This window comes from Petaurus breviceps, unplaced genomic scaffold, assembly GCF_028583685.1.
Source record: "Petaurus breviceps papuanus isolate PSGF00001 unplaced genomic scaffold, PetGlider_PUasm1.0 90897, whole genome shotgun sequence".
Taxonomy (NCBI): domain Eukaryota; kingdom Metazoa; phylum Chordata; class Mammalia; order Diprotodontia; family Petauridae; genus Petaurus; species Petaurus breviceps.
Genome location: NW_027187374.1, coordinates 9,455,223 through 9,478,322, shown reverse-complemented (window position 1 = coordinate 9,478,322; position 23,100 = coordinate 9,455,223). Strand labels below are relative to the sequence as shown.

The 23,100-nt window shown below is 36.4% G+C and overlaps 1 protein-coding gene across 1 annotated transcript in view; it reads left to right on the top strand.

The window, feature by feature from the left end:
* Positions 1-23,100, top strand: part of RUNX1 (RUNX family transcription factor 1) — a 351,115-nt gene that overhangs the window by 249,549 nt on the left and 78,466 nt on the right. The window lies entirely within an intron of this gene.

Below are 23,100 nucleotides of genomic sequence, written 5' to 3'. Positions count from 1 at the left end.
TTTAAAATGTGTACTGAGATGTTTTAACCAGAGTCTGATATGCAGCAAACATAAGGGAATAAACTTTACTAATGTTTCACTGATGAAAACCTTTACTGCACTATTTTATCTACTCTGAATTTCTTCTTTTGAATAGCATATAAATAAATGGGAGTTTTTAGAGAAAAGTAACAGAACATAGATAAAAAAAATGTGTTTGTGAAGGAATTTTTAGAAATTGAGTTTGTTTAGTTTAGAAGCTTGAAAGCTTAGGACTGACTTCATTCTGAGGAAGAAACCTTAGCTTCAGTCTCAGAGGATAAAGTGGGTCCTTCTTGCTAACACCAGCTCTTGATGCCATCCTTTCCTGTCTCCTTGAGGAGCTTGCCCCTCTGATTATTCCCCCTCTCCAGAATTTTCAATTCCTCATTCGCTCATTTCTTCCTAATTGACTACAAAGATGCCCAGTTCCTCCCTATTCTAAAAAATAAAACCAAACTAAATAAAAAACAACCTTCACTACCCAACCATCACCCCAAGTTCTCATATTATACCTCCTTTCCTTCATAGTCAAATGAGAAAAAAAAAAAACCCATCTACACTTGTTTCCTCACGTCGCAGTCAATTCTCAACTTCTTACAGTCTGGCTCCCTTCCCTACAACTCAAGTAAAACTATACCTTCTAAAGTCACCAATGACCTCTTTATAGATAAATTGAAAGGCCTTTTCTTAGTCCTCATCCTTTTTTTTTACCAACTCTATAATTTTCAAACCTATTGACGCTTTCCTCTCTCTGGTTACTCTTTCTTCCCTGGATTTTTGTGATCTTGCTTTCTCATGGTCTTCTTCCTACATGTCTAAACAATCTTTCTCAGTCTCCTTTGCTAGCTTTTCATATCTGCCCATTTATGTGGATGTAGCCCAGGGTTCTGACTTGGGCTTTCTCCCCTTCTTTCTCTGTCCTCTTTCTCCTTGATCTCATCCACTTTGATGAATTCACCTATCAGATCTAAACAGGTAACTTCCATATCTTTGTATCCAGCCCCATTATCTCTCTTTATTTCCAGTTCTACATCACCGAAATCCTATTGGACATGTTCATCTTACTGTCCCATAGGTATCTCAAACTTCCCACATCTAAAACAGAATGCATTATCTTTTCCCCTAAATCCATCTATCCTGGAAAGCTGGAGAGAGGCAACCTAGGCTCAGATAGGTGGCAAAGTGGATAGAATGCTTGACCTTGCACCATGAAGAGCTGAGTTTATCCTCAGATATTTATCAGTTGTATGACCTTGGACAAGTCACATATACTCTGTTTACCTCTGTTTCCTCAGTTGTAAAATGGGGATAATGACAGCACCCACCTATCTCACAAAGTTGTTGTGAGAATAAAATGAGATAATATTTGTAAAGTGGTTGACACAGCGTTTGGCATGTAGTGTTATCTAAGTTCTACTTATTGTTATGATTTTAATGTAATAGAATAAATAGCTTGATATAAACCAGGTTTTAAAAATAGGTTTATGTAGCTTGTACAGATTCAGTTGTCAAGCATAGGGCAAAGATACATGTTAATTGTTCTTATCTTGGTTCAGTTGAGCACCAAGATTCCCTTGTTTGCCCTTTTCTCTGTGGATATGATACCAAGATGGTGGCAAATGTAATGGAATATTCTACCATATCTAAAGACACTAGTGAGTGGTTGTTCTCAGTAAGGTGCCTTTTGTATTCTCATGGGAATACTTGGTACAAAGCGTTCCATTATTCATGAAAAGAAAAAAAGTCTTTATGTTCTACCTGCCTATATGTCAAAGGTTACTGAATAGCAGTATTCCAAGTTCCCTCATGCCTTAAATTCCCAGCTGTGTGACAGACTAGGCTCTTTCCTCTTTGAAATTCTATCTGCATTCCTCTCTTATAATATGTACATGCATGACTGGGACTAATCACATCATCCTTCTTCCAAATTTCCATTTTTTTGGTCAAAGATACAACTTTTTTTTTTAATTTTTAAGATCACCATTCCTTTTCCATGGCTAACTCCCTAAACATTCCAATGTAAATAACAATAATAATAAACATAGTGGATCAAAGCAAATCAACACATTGCTCATTTCTGAAAATGTATGGCTCATTCTACTGCCCTTCTCCACCACCTCTATGTTAAGTCATGATTGTGAACAGTTCTACAATGAACATAGTTTTAAAGTCTTTCAAGATAGCTGTGTTTTACATTACTATGATCATTGTGTAAATTGTTCTGGTTCAGCCCACTTGATTCTGTATCAGTTTGTATAAGCTGATTTTTTTTCATTTTTGAATTCTATATATTTGTCACTTCTTATGACAAAATAGAATTCTATAATCCATATTTTGTTCAACCATTCCATAATTGATGGGCTCTCCTTCTGACTACGGTTCTTTACTACTATTATAAAAAAAAGTATTGCTATAATTTTTTTGTATATAGATCATTTCCTCTATGTTTGATGTCCTTAGAATATATGTCTAACATCTCATCATCTTGAAGATTAGTTTAGCTTTGATTCTAAGCACCTCCTCAGCACATTCAGTTCCCTCTCTACTCTTGGAGGGTAGAGCAGTGAACACTTCCCAAGGCCTGTCTTTATTGAGGACTCAGACTTTTCCAGCTAACATCATTGGTTTTTCATAAGTATCTTGCACCACCCTTTCTCAGGTTCCTTATGATAGTCCTAGCTTCCTTTATTATCTTCCCCTGATAGACTGTAAGCTCCTTGAGAGCAGGAACTGTTTTTCTTTTTCCTACTTGTATCCACAGCACTTAGTATGATATCTGGCATACTGTAGAAGTACCATAGTAGTAGTGTGACTATAGTAGTACTATAGTACCATACTATAGTAGATGCTTAATAAAGGTTTATTGACCAACTATTATTCACTTTTGATTATAGTGACATTTTGGGGTTAAACTTGTTTTACTCTAATTCCAAATTAATTTCCAGAAAGGTTGGACTTAACTGTACCACCAAGTGTGTTTTTCTTCTCACATATCTTCCAATGTTTACCACTTCACCTTCTGTCATCTTTGCTATTCTAATAGAGTGAGGTGAAAATTTAGGGTTGTTTCAATTTTCAGTTCTCTTACTATTGGATATTTTGGGCAGTATTTTCATGTCTATTGATATCCTGATGAGTGATTCTGCATAAGTGAAAATTATTATGAGATTATTAATAAATTGATGTCTATCTCCAAAGATCAAATAAGAGCTATGTGTAAGTTGGAGCAAGGAAGACTTTTGTTAAAGATAGGAAAGAACTCTATCCCTATGATAATGATTAAGTAAAGATAAAGGCTCTGTCTGGGAAGAAATTACCGAATCTTTATCCATAGAAATATATTACCAAGGTGGTTTAATTTTTGAAAAGATAACCCTGTTGGTCTAATTTTTTTAAATCAACCAACCAAAAGACAAAGTAAGATTACTACTTAATGTGGTCAAAAACAAGTTTTTTGTACCTCGTTATTTTAGAATTTATTATAACAATAGATGTTGGAAAAACTTGAAAAAAGTGAATGGGACATTTTAACAGAGTCTTTACTGTCAAATGATATTTGGAGGATGTCAATTCCCTTCTTTAAGATAATTCTATACCACTTTAAAATAGTTCTATATTATTATTTGTTACAAAAACCTTACGAGGTGTAAAATACATGTATTTGTAAGGCACTTAGTTCATAATAGATAATACATAAATGTTTATTCTCTTCTTCTAATGATTATTTTAAAATAATTGACCTTTTATTTGGTAGCATAATATTAAGTCTGCTATAGAAATTATTCCACATATAAAGCTCCAACTGATTTTATGGGAAAACACAGAGATGGAAGAAATCCTATATATAAAGAAGTTCTGTGCATACAGCTATTTGCAAGTATGTATGAAGACCATTAATTAATGAAATATATTATTAACACATTAAAAGAGATTTTCCTTTACCTTGAAAACTTGGGCCCATAAGAGTGATATAACTGGTAAATACCATTCCCTAACCCCCTTTTTTCATTGATTTTAACTTTATAGCTGAAGCTGAATTGTAGAATGTTTGAGGGTTGGGTTTTTTCCCCCTCAGTAATGAAAAAAACAGTAATCATAATTTCATGTGCCTGGAATTTGGTTTGGCCATATTGTGTGGAAATAATAAAATAGACATATAAATGCCTACATATATTTCTTTCACTGAACCATTTGAATAGTTCAGTTGTACTAGAATATGATCTTTGGTTTTTAAAAAAGAAAAGTTAAAAAAAAAAGAACCTTTGTCCTCAATTGACCCATCTGGGCATTTCTCCTAGTGAGCTGGATTGGGGCAGTCCATCCGATGTAATAACTCATCATCTGTTTAGTCAGGTATCCATAACATCTAGAACACTAAGATACCTAATTAAAAATTCAAAAGGTTAATAAAGCAAATATTGACTATTTCTGAGGACAAATTCTGCCCTCCAGTTAAAACAGTCCTTTACAATGGTTATGTTGTATCTGAAATTTTTAGATTCATAATTACTGACAGTGAGGTCAAAATTATAATTTACAAACTCTGAAGAATGCTACCTGCCTAGGCCACTAGTCTTCTTGAGTGAAACATTTCTTTTTTAATTTTATGTGCATTTATTATCTGTCTCTCTCATTTTCCCTTCCCCCAAAATGAACAATTTAAAAAATATATAAACAGTTCAGCAAAACAAATTCTAACACTGGCCATCTGCAAAAATATTTGTCTCACTTCTCCATTTAAGTCTGTCACCTGTCTGGCCAGAGGTGAGTAGGGGCTCACAATTTTTTTTAAGTCTTCTATTCATCAGATCTCAAGTGTTATTAAATTAAAATAAGGTCTATTTAAATAGACAATCTACTGTTATGGTATAAAGGCCTTTTAAAAATACCTTATCAGGAATATGCTGTACTAATACCCTTTTCTTTGCTTTATTTATTTATATTGCTGAACTGTGTTATGAACCTAAATAAAATGAAATGAAAGGAATAGAATTTATTGATTGCACTCAATTTTGAATAATATTTTGATGTTTGAGTGTTCCTTATTGGAACATCTTTGTTATGAAATTTCTTTTTTTGAGTTAGAGATATTCTCAGTTTCTCACTACTTAATCAGTAGGACAAAATCATTTTAATTTGATCCCAAAAAGAAAGTACATATGGATTTGATGAATATTGCATTTGCAGTGACAGCAACATTCTAACTCAGGCAAGGGCATCTAGGCTGTGAATATCTCAGCAAACTAGTTAATTAAATCAAACCAAAGCAGGTGAAATGTATCAATCACCTTACTTCCCACCAGAGCAAGGCATACTCTACAAAACTATCTATGCCTCTACTCATAGAGATTTTGACTAAGTTATATAATGTTATTGTTAGAAAATGGTAAAGATTAGATACTAATTACACAATAGTAATAACAGTAGAGGAAGGGTTTAGTTACAGGGGTAGGGAACGTGTGGCCTCAAGGTCACATGTGGTCTTCTAGGTCCTTGGGCATGGCCTTTTGACTGAGTTCAAGTTTTACAGAAAAAAAAATCCTTTTATTAAGGTGATTTGTTCTGTGAAGTTTGGATTCAGGCAAAGGACTTCACTTGAGGACCTAGGGGGCCACACGTATCCTTGAGGCCACAGGTTCCCCACCCTAGGATACCTATTTCCTTCACCCTTCCACCCTTTGGCAGTAGAATGTTGGAAAGAGACATGCATCTGGGACCCTATCTAAGAATTTATTGCCTTAATTGTTCTTGACTGGTTTGAAGACTATTTAAGGTTATACATGGTCTTTGACAATTGTATTTCATTTAACAATCTAGGATCATTTGATGGGTGTTTAGGGTACAATTTTCGGCAGCATGTCTTTTGCATAATATATTGTTAAACTTCTTCTTGTGAGCTTCCTTGGCATTGATACCCTAAATGCTTTCTTTGGAACATAAAATTTTCCACTAGTTATCATATTCTTTCCGCCTTCCCATTACTCTTTCCAGTAACCCCTAACCTTATCTGTCTGCTTCCTCATGCCCATTCATATCTCTTCCTACTTCTAATGTCCCACTTCAGGTCTTCCTGCCCCTTTTATCATGATGTCTAGAATGCTTTCTGCATAGTTAAGTAACTTTCATCTTAAACCTCTACCATATGTACTGAGAACTGACTTCCTACTAACAAGACTGTTTCCCTAGCCCCCGTTTTCAGTAAGGTGCTGTCCCTTTGATAAGTGAGCAGTCTAGCTGCTGAAAGAGACAAAATAAATAAATCCTGGCTAAATTTTTCTTTCATATCCTTCCATTCAGTGGTAATGGTGCAGGAAATGGAATACTCCATTCTCCTCATTGCCGCTTCCAGATTCTCCCCCCATAAAAGACTGGAACTAGGGGAAATATTAAAAATTGTTGATTGGATCCACTCAAAATTTCTTATCTTATCTCAATCTGTTCCTCACTGAGGTTATGCTATCCTTCTACTCCTCTGGAATTGATCCATTACCCATTCATAGTAGCACTTCCAAATCCCTTACCTCATCAAGCTTCCCATAGCAGCCTCTCTCTCTCTCTCTCTCTCTCTCTCTCTCTCTCTCTCTCTCTCTCACTCTCTCACTCTCTCACTCTCTCAACTGAAAATCTTACCTCCTGCTTCACAGACACAAAAGTTGCATTTTCCTTATTCTGTTGCCCTCTGACACATTCCCCACTATCATCTCCTTTACTCCACTCTCATATGTGGTCTTTCTTCTTGCCAAGGCCAACCCCTCTGTGTGGATCCTGAGTCCCTTCCCTTCCCACCTTCTCCAACAGATTGCCCATTCTCTAATATTCAATGTCTCCCTATCTACTGGTTCTTTTCTTGCTTCTTTTAAATGCACCAATTCTCTCCCATTCTGAAACATTTCTCATTTGTTCCTACCATCCCTGTTAGCTATTATCTTTTTTTCTGTCTTCCCCCTTTTGCCCAACCTCCTTGAAAATCATTTATCCTCAGTACTTCCACTTCTTCCTTCCCACTCTTCTTAAATCCTCTCCAGACTGCCATGTAACCTTATCACTCAACTGAAACTGCTTTTTCCAAGGTTTTGTAAAGTGCCCCACTTGTTCTTCTTCAGTCAGGACCCTTCATATACTCTTTCTCTGCTTTTGCACTGTCTGTCTTCAGTGCCTGAAATGCTCCCCCTTCTCATCTCCAAGTTCCTGCCACAATTTGAAAGAGGCATTTCCCAGGCCCTCCTGCTATTTATTAAAGGTATTCCGCTAAGATTATCTTCCATCTTATGTATCTTGTATGTACTTGCTTATGTACATATTGTCTCCTAATTCAAATGTAAGCTCCTTGAGGGCAGGAATTATTTTTATATTTCTTTGTATCCCCAGTACTTAACACCTGGCTCATAGTAAGTGCTAAATGAATGTCTTTTGATTGGTTGATTCAGAGCTATAGATCTATGAGGATATCACTGTGAACCATAAAACCTTCAAGTGTAATAAGGTTGCTTATTGTATTTAAGTTTTCCTGCAAATATTTGTTTCATTTTCCTGAGAAAATTTTTTAAAATTACATTTGAATACCATTTAAAGTGATACATTAAAACTTTACCAAAAAAAATGTGCAATGTATTAAGAAGGAGGCATAGAGTATTAGCTCGAATACTGTTACTAAGAAACACAAAAGAAAAAATCAAATGAGACAAGTATTGGGCTAGAAAAAAGTTACATCGTTTTTTGATTATGGATTTGTTGAATTCATAGAACCAGTGCAATACTTGGACTTTTAAGTTCTTTGTCTCTTTCTCTTACACAAGTAACTCACTTCTGATCAAATATTTCCTTAAAACTTTTACTATATTTCCTACGTAATGATGATAAAGGCACAATGGCATATCCACCATGTGCCTCTATGTCACTTTTTAGGTTATCTGCAATGTTGACTTTTTAAAATATATATATATATATATATATATATGTGTGTGTGTGTGTGTATATATATATATATATATATATGTATGTATGTATGTATTTACCTTTTTGGAGGGCAATTGGGGTTAAGTAACTTGCCCAAGGTTACACAGCTAGTATTTTTTTGTGGGCCAGTGTCTCAGGCCGGAACAGAACTCGGGTCCTCCCGACTCCAGGGCCAGCGCTTTACTCACTGTGCCACCTAGCCGCCCCTAAAATATATTTTTAAAAGCCTAGAGGAATGTTTCCAGTATTTTGGAATTTTCTCTTTATGGAAAATTTTTAGGACATAGATAAAAGTTGTCCAAGTTGAAAGGAGGAGATATGTTGTGATCTGAACTGGGGAAAGGAAACATCACATCATAGAAATCATAAATCCATCTAAGTCAACATATATACTTAATAGGCAAAAATAGGAATACAAAAATATATGTGTATGCATACACATAACTTGGCCAATTAATGCATTTCATTTTCTATCCTAAAGCCCATGCATTTTCCTTGGAGAATTTGCATGGCATAACATACACTGATCTTGGAGTCAAGAAGATCTGGGTTTAAAAACTAATTCAACCACTTACTAGACAAATCATGTACCCCTGTGTCTTGGTTTCCTCACATATAAAAGGAGTCTGTTGGGCTTGATATCCTTCTCTTCCAGTTCCAAATCTATAATATGTCTTTGGGATGATTATGTTTTCCCCCCTATGGTATCTTTGTGTTTCTTTCATAGAAACTTAGAGTTGAAAAGAACAGGCATCTATCCAACTCCTTCCCTATTGAAGCATCCCTGACAATTAGCAATCCAGCTTTATTTCTTTTTTCTTTCTTTTTTTTTGCAACTTCCATCTATCCTTTCTTTACTCTACTTTTACATTTTTACCTGAAGAAATTTCATTATTATCATAATGTCATTTTACTTCTGTGAAGTTTGTTTCTTGAATTCTTAGTTGGCCCTAGAATCTATTGCTCAGTCTATTTGAGTAGCCCATTATCTAGGCATAGATATGATCTGGAAACAAGTTTAGGCAAGGTTATTTCTGGCCAGCCAACTCCATTTGTGAAAAGCTCCAAAATCGAAGACTCTTGTATGTCCTTTGAATTGTAACTATTTACATTAACAATATAGGTATAAATAGTATATGTCAAGCATATAGTAATTGTATTTGCATAGACACATGCCCTGACACATGTAAAGCAATCATGGTCAGCAGTTTATAGCTTCATGAATATTATTACTATTATGCTTCTTTGCTTTTATTATGGATTGATTTTTTAATCATAATATATTAACTTTCCATTTTTTTTGTTTTAAAAGCCATTTTGATTCAAGTTTTCCCCCTTGACACTACTAAGGAAATCCATTAGTATTAACCTGATAAAGAATTATACATCTGTTTTTTTAATGGTAAGGAAGCTCAGAATAAATAGCCTTACATTAGGTATTTTTGTGGCCATTTGACAGAGTTTGAAATGTCAAATTCCTTTGTCTTTTCTATGTTCATCTTTCTCTATACATATATGCTTATGTAGATGTTTATTTATGAGTAGAGTTCTTCCTGAGAGGCCATGGTAACCTTCATGGTGGGCCTCAAAGTCATGAAGACATTACTTCAAGTTGTGGTTCTGACATATATTAGCTGTGTTAACAAAAGCAAATAGCTTAACCACTCATTGCCCCAGGCAACTTTATAAATCTATAAAGGACATGCAAGTTGAATTACAGAGAAATTACAGATCTACTTTGGTAGAAGTTTCTATACTAGAAGTCCCTTGTATAGATGATATCACACACTCTGAAGCCACCATACTCCATAAATTTTAATTCTTCCTAAATATTTTTATTTCTGTTTTACTAATTCATTTTCATTGTTTTTTGTAGAAATGGCAGTGAAGAGAAGCATTATACAATTTAATCCAATACTGTTAATATGTGAATCTGTATATTGACTTCGTATATTGGTATATGAATTGGTATATTGAGAATGCCAAAATTCAATATCATTTGAACTTCTTTATTAGTAGGTATGGATTATAAGTGATATCTTTTGTAGTTTGAAATACAGCTTTATTGTATATACACACATATGTATGTGTGTATGCAAATATATACATATATACACATGTGTATACATATACATACACACATATACATGTTTCTATTTAGTCAAAGACAAGATAGAAGCATTTTGGTCCTGAGAGCAAAAGTTCCCCCACACCTTTTAAACTTGATAAATTGCATTAATCTGCCAAATCCCTAGATCTCTATAAAGTAAGTTAATGGTAATGCGTCAGTTTGGGATGTCCATGAAGTTCATATATTTGGGTTCCATTAAGTACAAAATTGATTAAAAGCCAGAATGTGTTTTTTTTTTCAAAATCTTTCAATTTGTTTCTCTGACTGAAATAATTTTAAAAGTCATTATTTCTCCATTACTACCTTTAACTATTCAAATATTTAATGATTTAGGCATGGTAAAAAATGTCAAAGACATTGTTTACTATCACCTGGGAGTCATAGGTTAACATTTTGAATATACTCTTAAGATGAACATACAGAGCCATCAACTATTTCCACTTTATTTTATCATTACCAGATTAATTTATTTCCCATTAATTCAACTTGATGATATTATTTATCCTTTGAGAGCTGAGAAATAATCATGTAATTTTCTTTACATTTCATTAGAAAATTCTTTGAGATGAGCTAAAATTCATTCAATGAACCTTATCCGATAGACCTTTCTCAGGCAAAACAATTGGAATTTTCCCAAAATGGTGGAGTTTTCCCAAAATGGATGAGGGTGGGGGGAGAGCAAGATTAGTTTCTTTGGCAGAGAATTTAAAGAAAACAACTTTCCTGTAAGAATAGGCCCTAGGGCAACAGTAGAATAACAGCTTTATTCCATGTTCCTTACAAATTGCTCAACCTAAATAGAGGACTTTTAAAAATAGATTTTGACAAATTTGTTCATCATACAAATAAAGCAGTTAGTTCCTTTTAAAATTGAACACCAGCTACTTTAGCTGTGGTTTCACACTGCCCTGATGACAAGAGATCCTTTATTTAAGCAAATATGGATTTAATCATCATGTAGCCGTGTGTGTGTGTGTGTGTGTGTGTGTGAAGAAAAAAAATACGGTGCATACAAAATCTTGAAAAAAGTTTTTCCCCAGAAAAGAAAGATTGTTCTGTTTGAGGTGGATTTGTTACATGGGCCAGACTTTCAGCATTTATCAGGAAAAACTGTGAAGGGAAATTGGAAGCACTTAAATTACTACCCAACAATTCTCGGGGTGTTATATTTTTCAGAAATTTTGCCACTTTGCCCTCAAAAAGAACCTTTCCGTGTTCTCCTTAGTTTATTGTATCCCCTTTTTTTAAAATTGCAATTAAAGAAAAACAACATTAAACAAATGATTCAGGGTGCCAAATTATATCTTATTTTGAATACTTTATTAAAAGCCATTTAACCTCAGGGTGTTTCTTGCACCCTACCCTACTGGTTCTGTATTTTATTACCTTTCCTTTCAGTATAATGCTAACACAATCAGAAAGCTATAGAAATTCTGCAAGGTATTTGAGATAGCTTCACAGATTACTAAGTCCTTGTTCTCTTTTTTCTTCTCCATGGCTTTTTATTTTATATGCTTCTTCCCTCTGACTTCTATATTAGATTTCACGTTTTCAGAATGTTGGAGTATCTAGGTGTTGTAGTAGCTAGAGCACCTAGCCTGGAGTCAGGAAAATGAGTCTTCCTGAAGTCAAGTATGACCTCAGACACTTTCTAGCTAGGTGACCCTGGGCAAGTCACTTAACCCTGTTTGCCTTAGTTTCCTTGTCTGTAAAATGAGCTAGAGAAGGAAATGGCAAACCAGCCCAGTATCTTTGCCAAGAAAACCCAAAATAGGGCCACAAAGAATGGAACATGACTTAAAAACAACTGAACAGTAAATCAAAATGTAGCTTCCATGTCATTTTCCCAAACTGGATCAGAAGTTGCAGCTTCTTTTAAGTAGACATATTTTTTAAAGATAGTAGATGCTGTCTTGTTTTGTTTTATTCATTTGCTGACATGTTTCCATGAAAAGGTTCTTGGAAAATAAGTCTGTTCCTTAAGTGACTCATACTTCTGACTTTTTCCCTATCACCCACAGCTATAAATTAAAGAAGTAACTGAATCTGGGTCAAGGTACAGGGAGAAGAACATCCATATATGAGTCCTAAGGGATAAATTATTCTCATATTGATGCTGTGCTTTATCACTGAAGTTTAAAAGTCAAGAGAATGTTATGCCCCAAGCAAGGGAGAGGCAGCATTCTATGATTGGAAGCCACTGGGCCACTGGAAAGGCCAGGGTTTTGAGCCCTGACTTGGCCCCATACTGAACAACCATAAGTAAATCACTTCAACTCTTGGGTCTCAGTTCCTTTTCCCGCATCATATGGATCTCAAAGTTCTCTTATGTCTGGAGTTCAACAATTCTACAAGTTCATAACACACAAAAAAAATCCTATATTGCTAAATTAGATAGATTGCACTTTAGATTAGATAGATTGCCTGCTAACATATGAAGCATGATCAGACCAAATTGAGAAGTCAGGAAAAGAGACTAAGAGAGAGAAAGAATGTATACACCTGCCTAGTGTGTAAAATTAAAAAAAATGTGTGAGTTTAACTCCAGAGCAATATGAGCAAAGATATCATATTAACATATCCCTGAGATATTGGCAACCTGCAAAAAAGGATAGAGAGAAAGACGTCCACAAGCCCACAAAGTTTAGGGTTGGAAACCCTACATAAACCTGCAAATATAGCTAATTTCTTGATACTGTTTGGTCAGAAAACTTTATGCTGCGTTATAACCTTAATTTACACACCGACCCAAACTATTTTTACTATTATCGACGTGGCATTGATTTAATCATTAAGCATTCTGAAAGCTTCTGTCTCCTTCTTCCTACACATAGTATTATGGGCTGTTCTTAGTTACCTGCTCTACCTTCACAATCTTCACAATCTAGCCACAAAGAGTTTTGGTTGACCACATCACTTCCCTATTGAAAGTTAATACTGTTTGACTCATTCTGTGTTACTAACCTGGAGCCAAAGAAAACAAGCCAAAGAATAACCTACTTGTATGCAGTTGGAAAGTTCTCAGAGGCCCTGCTTTCAAAATACTATACAGTAGCTTTACTATATCTCCTCTACTGCAGCTGCAAAGAAAATGAAGGAAGCAGAGGGTGGGGAAGATTGAGGGAGGAGGGAATGGGGAGAAGAGAAGACTGGCCATAACCTCTAAAAATTTATGAGCTTTCACTGAACTGAGGTTCTACTTGTACACATCAGAGTATTCATACAGAGGGGAGACTGTTTAAGAAGTTAAAAGTGAGAAAAAAAGTTCAAAACATTTCACTGAAAATTCAGCTCTCTGGCTGCCTTCATAGTATAGTATTGCTATGCAAAGCTGTTATGAGTTAACTAGCATACTGGAGGGAAAAATACTTGAAAAAAGGGAGAATGCACCCTTTTTGTTTTTGAAGGGGTTAAGGATGAGAGAGGGTGGATGTTGTTGGCATCAAAGAGTGAACTGTTCAGACCCTTGGGATGCATGCTCTTCCTTTCATTACTGGTGCAGGTGTGGCAGAAAGGAGAATTAGGGGACCCTTATGTCCCAGAAGAAACATGGAAACATGGAACTTCTATTACAAGGTCACCAGGCATGCATCAGTTTTGTTTTGTTTGTTTTTTTCCAACATCCCAGGTGAAATAAGTGACTTGTATTGGTCCATTAGTTAATGGCAAGTGTCCCCATGATGGAAAACCCTTTTCAAGTTGTTGTTAGCTGCCAAGTATCATTGGCAACCACAGTCAAGCATAAAAATGAGCTTTTCACATTTACAAAATTATTTTTAGAATGACAAATATAATGCTCCTTTCCTGGATGATGGAGAAGAGGGTTTGAAAGACTGTTCTTAAAACACATGCACACTCGTTCAACTCACTCAAACCACAAACAATCCCAGACTATTTTTTTTTCTGAGGCTACATTCAAAAAAAGTGATTTTGAAGGCATTGGACTCTTGCTGTAGCTAAGGCCTGGGCTGGGGTTGCCCCATCACTTCCTTTTTTGCAGAATAAGAAAATAAGGTTCAGAGTAGTGAAGTATCACTGTAAGTAACTGTTAGAACTTTCAGAATCGAACCCAGGTTTTCTCATTCCAAGACAAATATTCTTTCCACTACACAGCTGACTTGGGTTGGGGTGATTGAGGATTTTTTGTTTTGGATTGGATGTGGTTGGCAAAAGTGGCGAGATCCAAGACCGACTGCAGCTTTTCTGATATTTTTGACAGCAGACATGGAGGCTCAAACTCGATGAAGCTTAAGGCTATATAAAGTCATTTAATGTCTCCCTTAAACCTCTCCCCTGTTGAAGCCTCACCAAAATGGTTAGGTCTCAGTGCACCATGTTGCTGTGACATAAAATGCAAAATGAACAAAATACTCACAGGCTCCCTAAGTTAAAGAGAGCAACTCCAATAGCATTTCTGGACCAATGCATTAAAACCCAGCCTTGTTCATAAGTCAGATGCAGGAGAGAAACTTAAGTGAGAGGTAAGGACTTCAGGAACCTTAAAGTTTCATTCAGTCTGGGACCCCAGGTGAAACACAAAAATCAGAACATTCCCAATCAGCATTGGAGCTAGCCACCTATGTCAATCATATCCAGCCCAGGTTCATCAAACTCAATTATCCCAAACAGCTGTCAAAGTAGTGTTTAGAAAGCTGAACAGAGGCAATTGTCCCTTATCCTTTTTATTTTTAAAAAAATCTATTTCTTAAGATTAACCGTGACATAATGAACAGAAAACCTGGGTTCAATTCAGCCTCCATAGTGATAAGACCTTTGGCCCCAGTACTTTACCAACTGAGTCTCAATTTCTTCATTTGTAAATGAGGAAAGTTGGAATTAATGATCTCTAAGCTTTCTTCCATTACTAAATCTTTTGAACAAATGCTGACCATTTTTAGTGAAGTAGAAATACCAGGAAATCAAGCAACTACATTTTCTCTCTCTCTCTCTCTTTCCCCCTCTCCCTCCCTCTCTCTCCCTCTCTCTCCCTCCTCTCCCCTCTCTCCCTCTCTCTCTCTCTCTCTCTCTCTCTCACTCACACACACACATTGTCTCCCTCCCTCTCTTATACACACATATTCCTATATATGCCTATATGTGTGTATGTATACACACATATGGAGAGAGAGAGAGAGAGAGTACTGTACTAACACTCTTTTGCAGGCCTCTTTGATGTTCCTTCAATAAAATCCTTCATGTCTCAACTGTGGGCAATTTCTTTGGCTGTCCCTTATGCTTGATATGTTCTCCCTCCTCATCACTATCTCCTGACTTTCCTGGCTTCCAATCTTCTACAAGAGTAATTTCCCAAGTCCCCTTAATGCCGGTGCCTTCCTTCTTTTAATTATTTCCTATTTTTTTCCTGTATACTATTTGTTTGTGAATATTCATTTGTTGTCTTCCCCATTAGATTGTGCCCACCGTGATGGCAAGGAATCTTTTGTCTCTTTTTGTATCCCTAGACCTTAGTACAATCCCTGGCTCTTAGCAGATGCTTATTAATGTTTATTGACTGACTTATTCACTCTATCAGAGAACTTCAATCCAAAGGAGTAGCATTTGGATCTTGACTCCTACTGGGCACTGACCCTTGGTTTCCTTAACTGGTTTCCTTTATTAACTACACTACAGTGTAATGGAAACACTTTGTAAATGTTAAAACTATATAGAAATTGAAATACTCTTCTTATCAGATATATGCCTGATCCTTGGACAGAGGAGACCCTGAGTTCTCAAAAGCTATGCCAGCATGAGACCAATTCTAATAATGAAGTAGGAGAAATTACATATGAGTTAGTTCCACCCAAAGGCCTAGAAAAATGCACCAGAATGAGTCTTGAATGGGAAATCCAAGGAAAAGTCACAATGAGTCATCCCTCTAGCCCAAGTAGGTATATTGAGACAAAAGTTTGTGGTTGGACATTAGAGAAAAAGGGTCTATCTAGGAAGATACCAGTATTTTTTAAAGCTTTCCAGCTGTAAGACTGAAATGAGGCCTGTGTTTGTGTACTAGGGCAAGACATCCAGGATCTAATATGGAGAGTACTAATAATGGCCAGGGAGTAGAAATAGGCACTAACATAGCTCTGTTCCTCATACTTCAGAACTGGGTCACAGAGGTATCCTTAAGGTTGGCAGACCAGGACAAGGAGTGATCATGGGCCTCAGGCTATGTACTTAGCAAGCATCAGGAACAGAAGTAGAGAGTGACCATGAGGCTCTGTGGCTTTGACACTGGGAGTGGAACTAGGACTCAGTTCTAGCTCCAAGCCCAATCTGAAGCCTGTAGCACAGTAAGTGGGGTAGATAGCTTAGACCCAGAGAAAGTCTGCAGTTCTTTTGCTTTGAACAGGCATAGCTTTCCAGCTATCTAACAGTGGACAGGGAAAGCAGAATTATGCTAGAGTTCCAACATAGTGTTAGACCACAGCTGTTTTGCCCAGTCCCAAAACAGGGTCAGAAGTTTGCAAAGCTCAGACCAGGAAAACAGTTAGTCAGACCTCGCCCTGGATCACACCTCTTTAAAGGCACTGAAAGATTGCAGGTCTTCAGCTTGAGATGTCCCTGACATACTTGAAGAATACAATACCAAATACCTAGAAAATTCAGTAGCAAGATCCAAACAAGAACAAGCATAATCCAGCCATTCACTCTAGAAATGCATGGAGTCTGACCCTAATAAAAAGTCTGAAGTCAGAAATAAGTAGAAAAAAAAAAGAATCCTCCTGACTCCAGGGCCAGTGATCTATTCACTGTGGCACCTAGCTGTCCTAACAAAAATACTTTTTAATGGTCAAAATGCTGAAAAAAAAATAAAAGAAAATATGGCATATATAAAAAACTGACCTGGAACAAAGGGAAGATAATTTAAGAATCAGTCAGTCAACTAGCATTTATTAAACATATACTATGTGTCAGATACTCACTGAACTACTTGATAGCTGTGATAAAATCAAAAGTACTTAAACATAATATTTCAAGAAATCCTGGAGGGAGAACCTGGCCATGTCTTTTAGAACCAGAGGACAGAATGAAAATAGAAAAAATTTCAAAAATCAAAACTCTCATGACATCATAGTAAAAGTCCAGAGCTTCCAGGTTAGAGGAAAAAATGCTGCAAGTAGCCGAAAAGAAAGAATGTAGGTATCAAGGGGCCATAGTCAGGATCACAGAAGATTTCTCAGACAATACTGTACAGGGCGGGAGGACTTGAAATATGACATTCCAGAAGGCCAAAGATATAGATTTACAAACAAGAATAAGTTGCTCAGCCCAACTAAGTGTAATTCTACAAGGTGAAAAAAAAATGGGTTTTTAATGAAATAGGTGAAATCCAAGCATTCTTGATGAAAAGATCAGATCCAAGTAAAACTCTTGCTGTATAAGCATAGGAATCAAGAGAAAAATTAAAAGATAAATATGAGCAAGCCATCATAAAGGACAAAATATGAAATGTTTACATTCTAATAGGTAGAGTTCCCTGGGACCAGATAGATTTACAAGCAAATTCTATAAAACATTCAAAGAAAAATTTATTCTAATATTAAATAATCTGTTTGAAAAATAGGAAAATAATCCCTTCTGTGATTCCAACATGGACTCATTATTACCTCTACTATTTGATCTAGTACTAAAACTAGTTAGCCATATAAAACAAGCAAAAGAAATAAAGAATAATAATAAAGAGGAAACAAAATTATCACTTTTTCCAAATTGTTTGGAGAACCCTAGAGAATCTATTAAAATTAATTGAAAATATAACATCAGCAGAGTTGAAGGATATAAAATAATCCATGTAAATCATCAGAATTTTTATATGTTACCAACAAAACCCAGCAGGAAGAGACAGAAGAGAAATTCCATTTAAAATTATGACAGAATGTACAAAATACATGGGACCCAAGATATATACAGGAAGTGTATGAATACAGCTACAAAATAATATTTACATTAAAGACCATCCTAAATAATCAGAAAAATATTAGTTGTTCATAGGTATGCTGAGCCAACATAATAAAAAGGACACTACTACCTAAATTAATTTATTTATTAGGTGCCATACTAATCAAATTACCTATGTACTACTTTATGGAACTGGAAAAAATAATAACTAAATTTATTTGGAAGAAAACATAGTAGTCAAGGTTCTTAAGGAAATAAGGGGGGAAGGAGGAATGTGAGGGAAAAAATGGAGCTAAGCAGTACCATATCTCAAACTATACTAGGAAACAATAATCATCAAAGTAATTTGGTACTGATTAAGAAATAGAGAGGCAACTAATTGGAATAGATTAAGTGTACAATATACAGAAGCATCTGAACACAGTAGCTTAGTTCATAAAAATCTAAATACCCCATCTACCAGAGCAAGAACTTAATTGTTTCACAAAACTTTTGGGAAAGCAGTCTTGCAGAAACTCTGTATAGATCAAAATCTTACACTATATACCAAGAGAAGCTCCAAATGATTGAGACATAATGGTGACATAATAAACAATTTAGAGGAGCCAGGATGAAGTTTACCTTTCAGATCTCCAGATATGGAAAGGATTGATGACCAAATAAAGAAAAGAGGCAAAATGTATGATTTTGATTACATTTTTTTAAACTGCACAAACAAAAGTAATATTGCAAAAATTAGAAGGGAAACTGGGGAAAACATCTTTGAAGAAAGTTTCTCTGATCAAAGTCTCATTTCTGTTACACATAGGGACCTCATTCAAATTTACAAGAATAAATTGATTCCTAAATGAAAGCCAAGGGAAATGAACAGGCAGTTTTCAGTGGAAGAAATGCAAAGTGTCAGTAGCCATTCGAAAATTAAAATATTCCGAATCACTAGAGAAATGAAAATAAAACTCTGAGAATGTACCTCATATGCATTGGATTGGCAAAACTAACTGGAAAAAAAAAGGAAAATGACAAATGGTGGAGGGATTCTGTGAAGACAGGTATAAGAATATACTATTGATAGGGCCATGAATTTCCAGTCATGCAACTAAACCCCAAAAGGTACTAAATTGTGCATGACCTATGACATAGCAATACCAGATCTATACTCAAAAGAGATCAAAGGAAAAGGAAAAGCACCCAAATATGTGAAAACATGCGCAGCAACTTTTTTGTGTTCTAACAAAAAAAACTGGTGGGGACCGCTAGGTGGCGCAGTGAGTAAAGCGCCGGCCCCGAGTCAGGAGGACCGGAGTTCGGTTCCAGCCTCAGACACTTAACACCCACACAAAAAAACTAGCCGTGTAACCTTGGGCAAGTCACTTGACCCCAATTGCCCTCTAAAATGGCACAAAAAAAAAATGGAAACCAAGGGGATTCGCCTAAATTTGGAAAAGGCTGGATAAATTGTGATATACAAGTATCTTGGAATACTATTATGGTATAAGAAATGATGAAGACAGTTATAGATACATAAATTGATGTGGAGTGAAGTGGGCAGAAGCAGTGGAACAATTCATAGTCATAACAGTGTAAAGACAAACAATTTGAAAGTCTTAAGAATTTGAATCAATTCAGTGACCAACCAGGATTCCAGGGTACCAGTAAATCCACCTACTTCCTACAAAGAGGTAATGGTCTCAGGATACAGATTGAGATTTTTTTTTTGGTGGGGGAAGAGGAGAGCAGGGAGGAACATGGCTGATTCGAGAGTTAATATTTCTTAACTATACGTAATTGTTTCAAAGATGTTTCTGTTTTCTTTTTTGAAGGGGAAGAATAGAAATTGGAGAGAAAATAAATATTTTTGGTTAATTGAAAAATAAATAAATAAAATAAAAGAGTGTGTAAGCATAAGACAAGTTTTGGCAGGTCCTATTATCCTGGAAAGACTTCAAGTATGGGCCTGGCATTGAATCCTATGTCTGTCACCCAAGGACCAGTCAAACTAAGTTCACAAAGGCTCATCATCAGGTTAGCTGAAGGATGATGAATTTTTCTGCCACAGTAATGCTACCAAGTACTAGATGGGGGATTGTGATATTCAGAGGTCAAACCATTGAAACCACGCATCCTTGAACTATTAATACACCACAATTTATGTTGCGGTTAGGGTTACTTGATTATGAAGAGGACCCAGGAGAGAAAATTTGGGTTAATCCTTGAAAAGACATCAGTTAATAGTTGTTTCCTATCTCTCCTTCTCCTCTAAGATGCCAAATCAAAAATGTTGATGGGATTACATATCCTCCACCACTCGTGAGAAAATTCCTATGGTGCCAAGGCACTAAGCTTTGTTGCTAGGGTTGTTAGATGAATGAATGAATCAATCAATCAATCAATCAATCAATCAATCAATCAATCAATAAAACATACATTAAGTTCTTACCATATGCAAAGCACTATATTAAGTGGCAGAGACACAAACAGAAAAGGACAGTCATTGCTTGCAAGGGGATCATGTTTTAGTGGAGATAGCACATATGATATGAAAGATAGGTGATATGGTCTTTAAGATGCAGTGGCTAATTATATGACAATGATTCTTCTTTAGTATTATTTCCACTGATAAAATCATATTAGTTTGTGATTTGATAATGCCAAGGACTTTGGTGACCAGAACTTTATTTCCTGGGTCTTCAGTAGCAGTGGCTAAAGCACCTACAGGAGCAATTGCCAGGCCACATCTTATCAGGGGTTATTTCCAAGGATTGTTGCTGAAGGGAGTGAGCTGAAAGCGCTGCTTCCTCCAAGGCTCTTGGGTTAAGGGTTCTAGACTGTCTCCATCAGAGTCCAGTGGAGAATGGTAGTGAAGCTAGTGGTAGTTTGACTTGTATGGCACACACTGCTTCCTTTCTCTCCCTTAGGATGTCTTGCTGTTTCAGCCAGGTTGGATTGCCCATGCCATATGTGACATTTGGTTGAAAGTTTGTGGGACTGACTGACCAGTTCTTCATAAGAGCTTCTCTCCAGGTAGTACCTATGAGGGCTGGGCCAGAAGCAGAACCCACGCTCCAGGAGATTACTACACCCAGGGCTCCTCTGACAGCTTGTTTGTTGCAGGTGATCCATAGTTGTTTCTGGTGGTGTTGGGAAGATATGTTTTCACTTGTTCTAAAAGATAAAAAAAAAAGTATACATTACCATATAGGCTATGAGAAAAGTCTTCTAGTGTCTCCTGAGCAAAGAGTTCCTCCCTGACTGGGGGAATTCATTCAACAAATATTTTTTTTAATTGCTTATTTAGTATTTTCTTTTTCCCCAATTATGTGTAAAAACAATTTTTAACATTCGTTTTTAAATTTTGAGTTCCGGATTCCCTCCCTTCCCTTCTCTGTTCCTCCTCCCCCCTCCCCCAGCACATTGATAAGGCAAGCAATTTGATATAGGCTATTCCTGTATAGTCATGGAAAACATTTTCATATTTATCATTCAACAAATATTTATTGATCACCTAATCTGTCCTCCACTGTTCTAGGCATGATGGAGGATACAAATAAGTATGAAGCAGAGTCCTTTCCTTCAATAAGATTATATTTGGGGGACATAGCAACAGTTTAGGAGATGTACCAAGGCCATAGACCATGAGTTCAGCAAAGAGAGAAATCATTATGAACTGAAATTCATTGGAAATTATCTGAAATAGGTGAAAGAGGTATGACTTAAATTAAGTCTTCCAGGGTGGGTAGAATTTTTATAGAGTAATGAGTGTGAAGAACATTCTAGGGGTGAAGTAAGGGCTAGCTTGGATTCTATTTATAAATGCAATGAATTGGGTATTTTTGGCACCCAGGAATGACAATACTTGGTCTACTAGTGGAGATGATATTTGTAGAAAATAATGTTTATAGAAAGTAAAGGGGAGCATGGATAGATGGCTCAGTGAATAGAGCACTGGCCCTGGAGTCAGGAGGACCTGCGTTTGGAACCAGCCTCAGACACTTAACACAGAAACTAGTCGTGTGACCTTGGGCAAGTCACCTGACCCCAATTGCCCTCCAAAAAAAAAGGAAGTAAAGGAAGTTTAGTCTCCATATTCTTCTGGGTAAGCTGCCTTAAAATATTGGCTATATACAAAATTTGGGAATTCTGTCAGCTAACTCCCCAAGTGTGATATTTTACTATATCCCAATGATGAGCGGTTTAGGAAGTGTCAGTGTTTTTGAAGGAGATAGAGGAAATCCATTTTGAGGACTAGAGGACATTCCTCACAGAATTTTTAGGGTGAGAGAACTGAAGAGAAGTCAGAACAACTCTGGCAAGAGTAGGGCTGACCCTCAGAACAATTGTGAGAGTAGTGAAATTCCATCTGTGGTGCCCCCATCTTCTCCCAAACCCAACACCTTCCTCACTTTACCAGGGCCCTAAACTGCCTCAACACCAAGGCAACTCACAGGTACCAAATAGCATCATATGTCTATTCTGCCACCCACTCCTCATATTAAGTTTATCTAAGGCATGTCTTTTAGGAACTTCCTAGGCAGCTAGAACTCACTTAAAATTCTTCCAATTTCCCTGAATCTTTGTTCCTTTCATAATGCCCCCTTTTTGCTTTACTCACCATTAGTTCTTTGATTACACTTTATTTTCCCAGTTCATCTTTTTTGTTCTGGCCTCACTTTTCTACCTGCCTAATCTTGACCCTAAGGTCCTATGACTCTGTAATGGTCATTTGAATCCCTTGACTTCCTGATCCAACCTGTTAACATCCATCAACTCTGTATAAATCCTACAATCTATTATGTCTGCTCCTACTTCTGAAATGCTGAATGAAGTTGAAGGAAATGATGAAATCATGCTGACTGGGTCCACAATAAATTAATGCTGACTAACCTCAACTGGGTCTTCACTGGTACAAGGTAGTACTTTTATTAACATCTTATTTACTCTCTGAACCAGGAATGGGGAACCTGCAGCCTCAAGGCCACATATGGCCCTTTAGGTCCTCAAGCATGGCCCTTTGACTGAATACAAACTTCACAGAACAAATTCCCCCTTAACAATAGTATTGTTCTATGAAGTTTGGATTCAGTCAAAGGGCT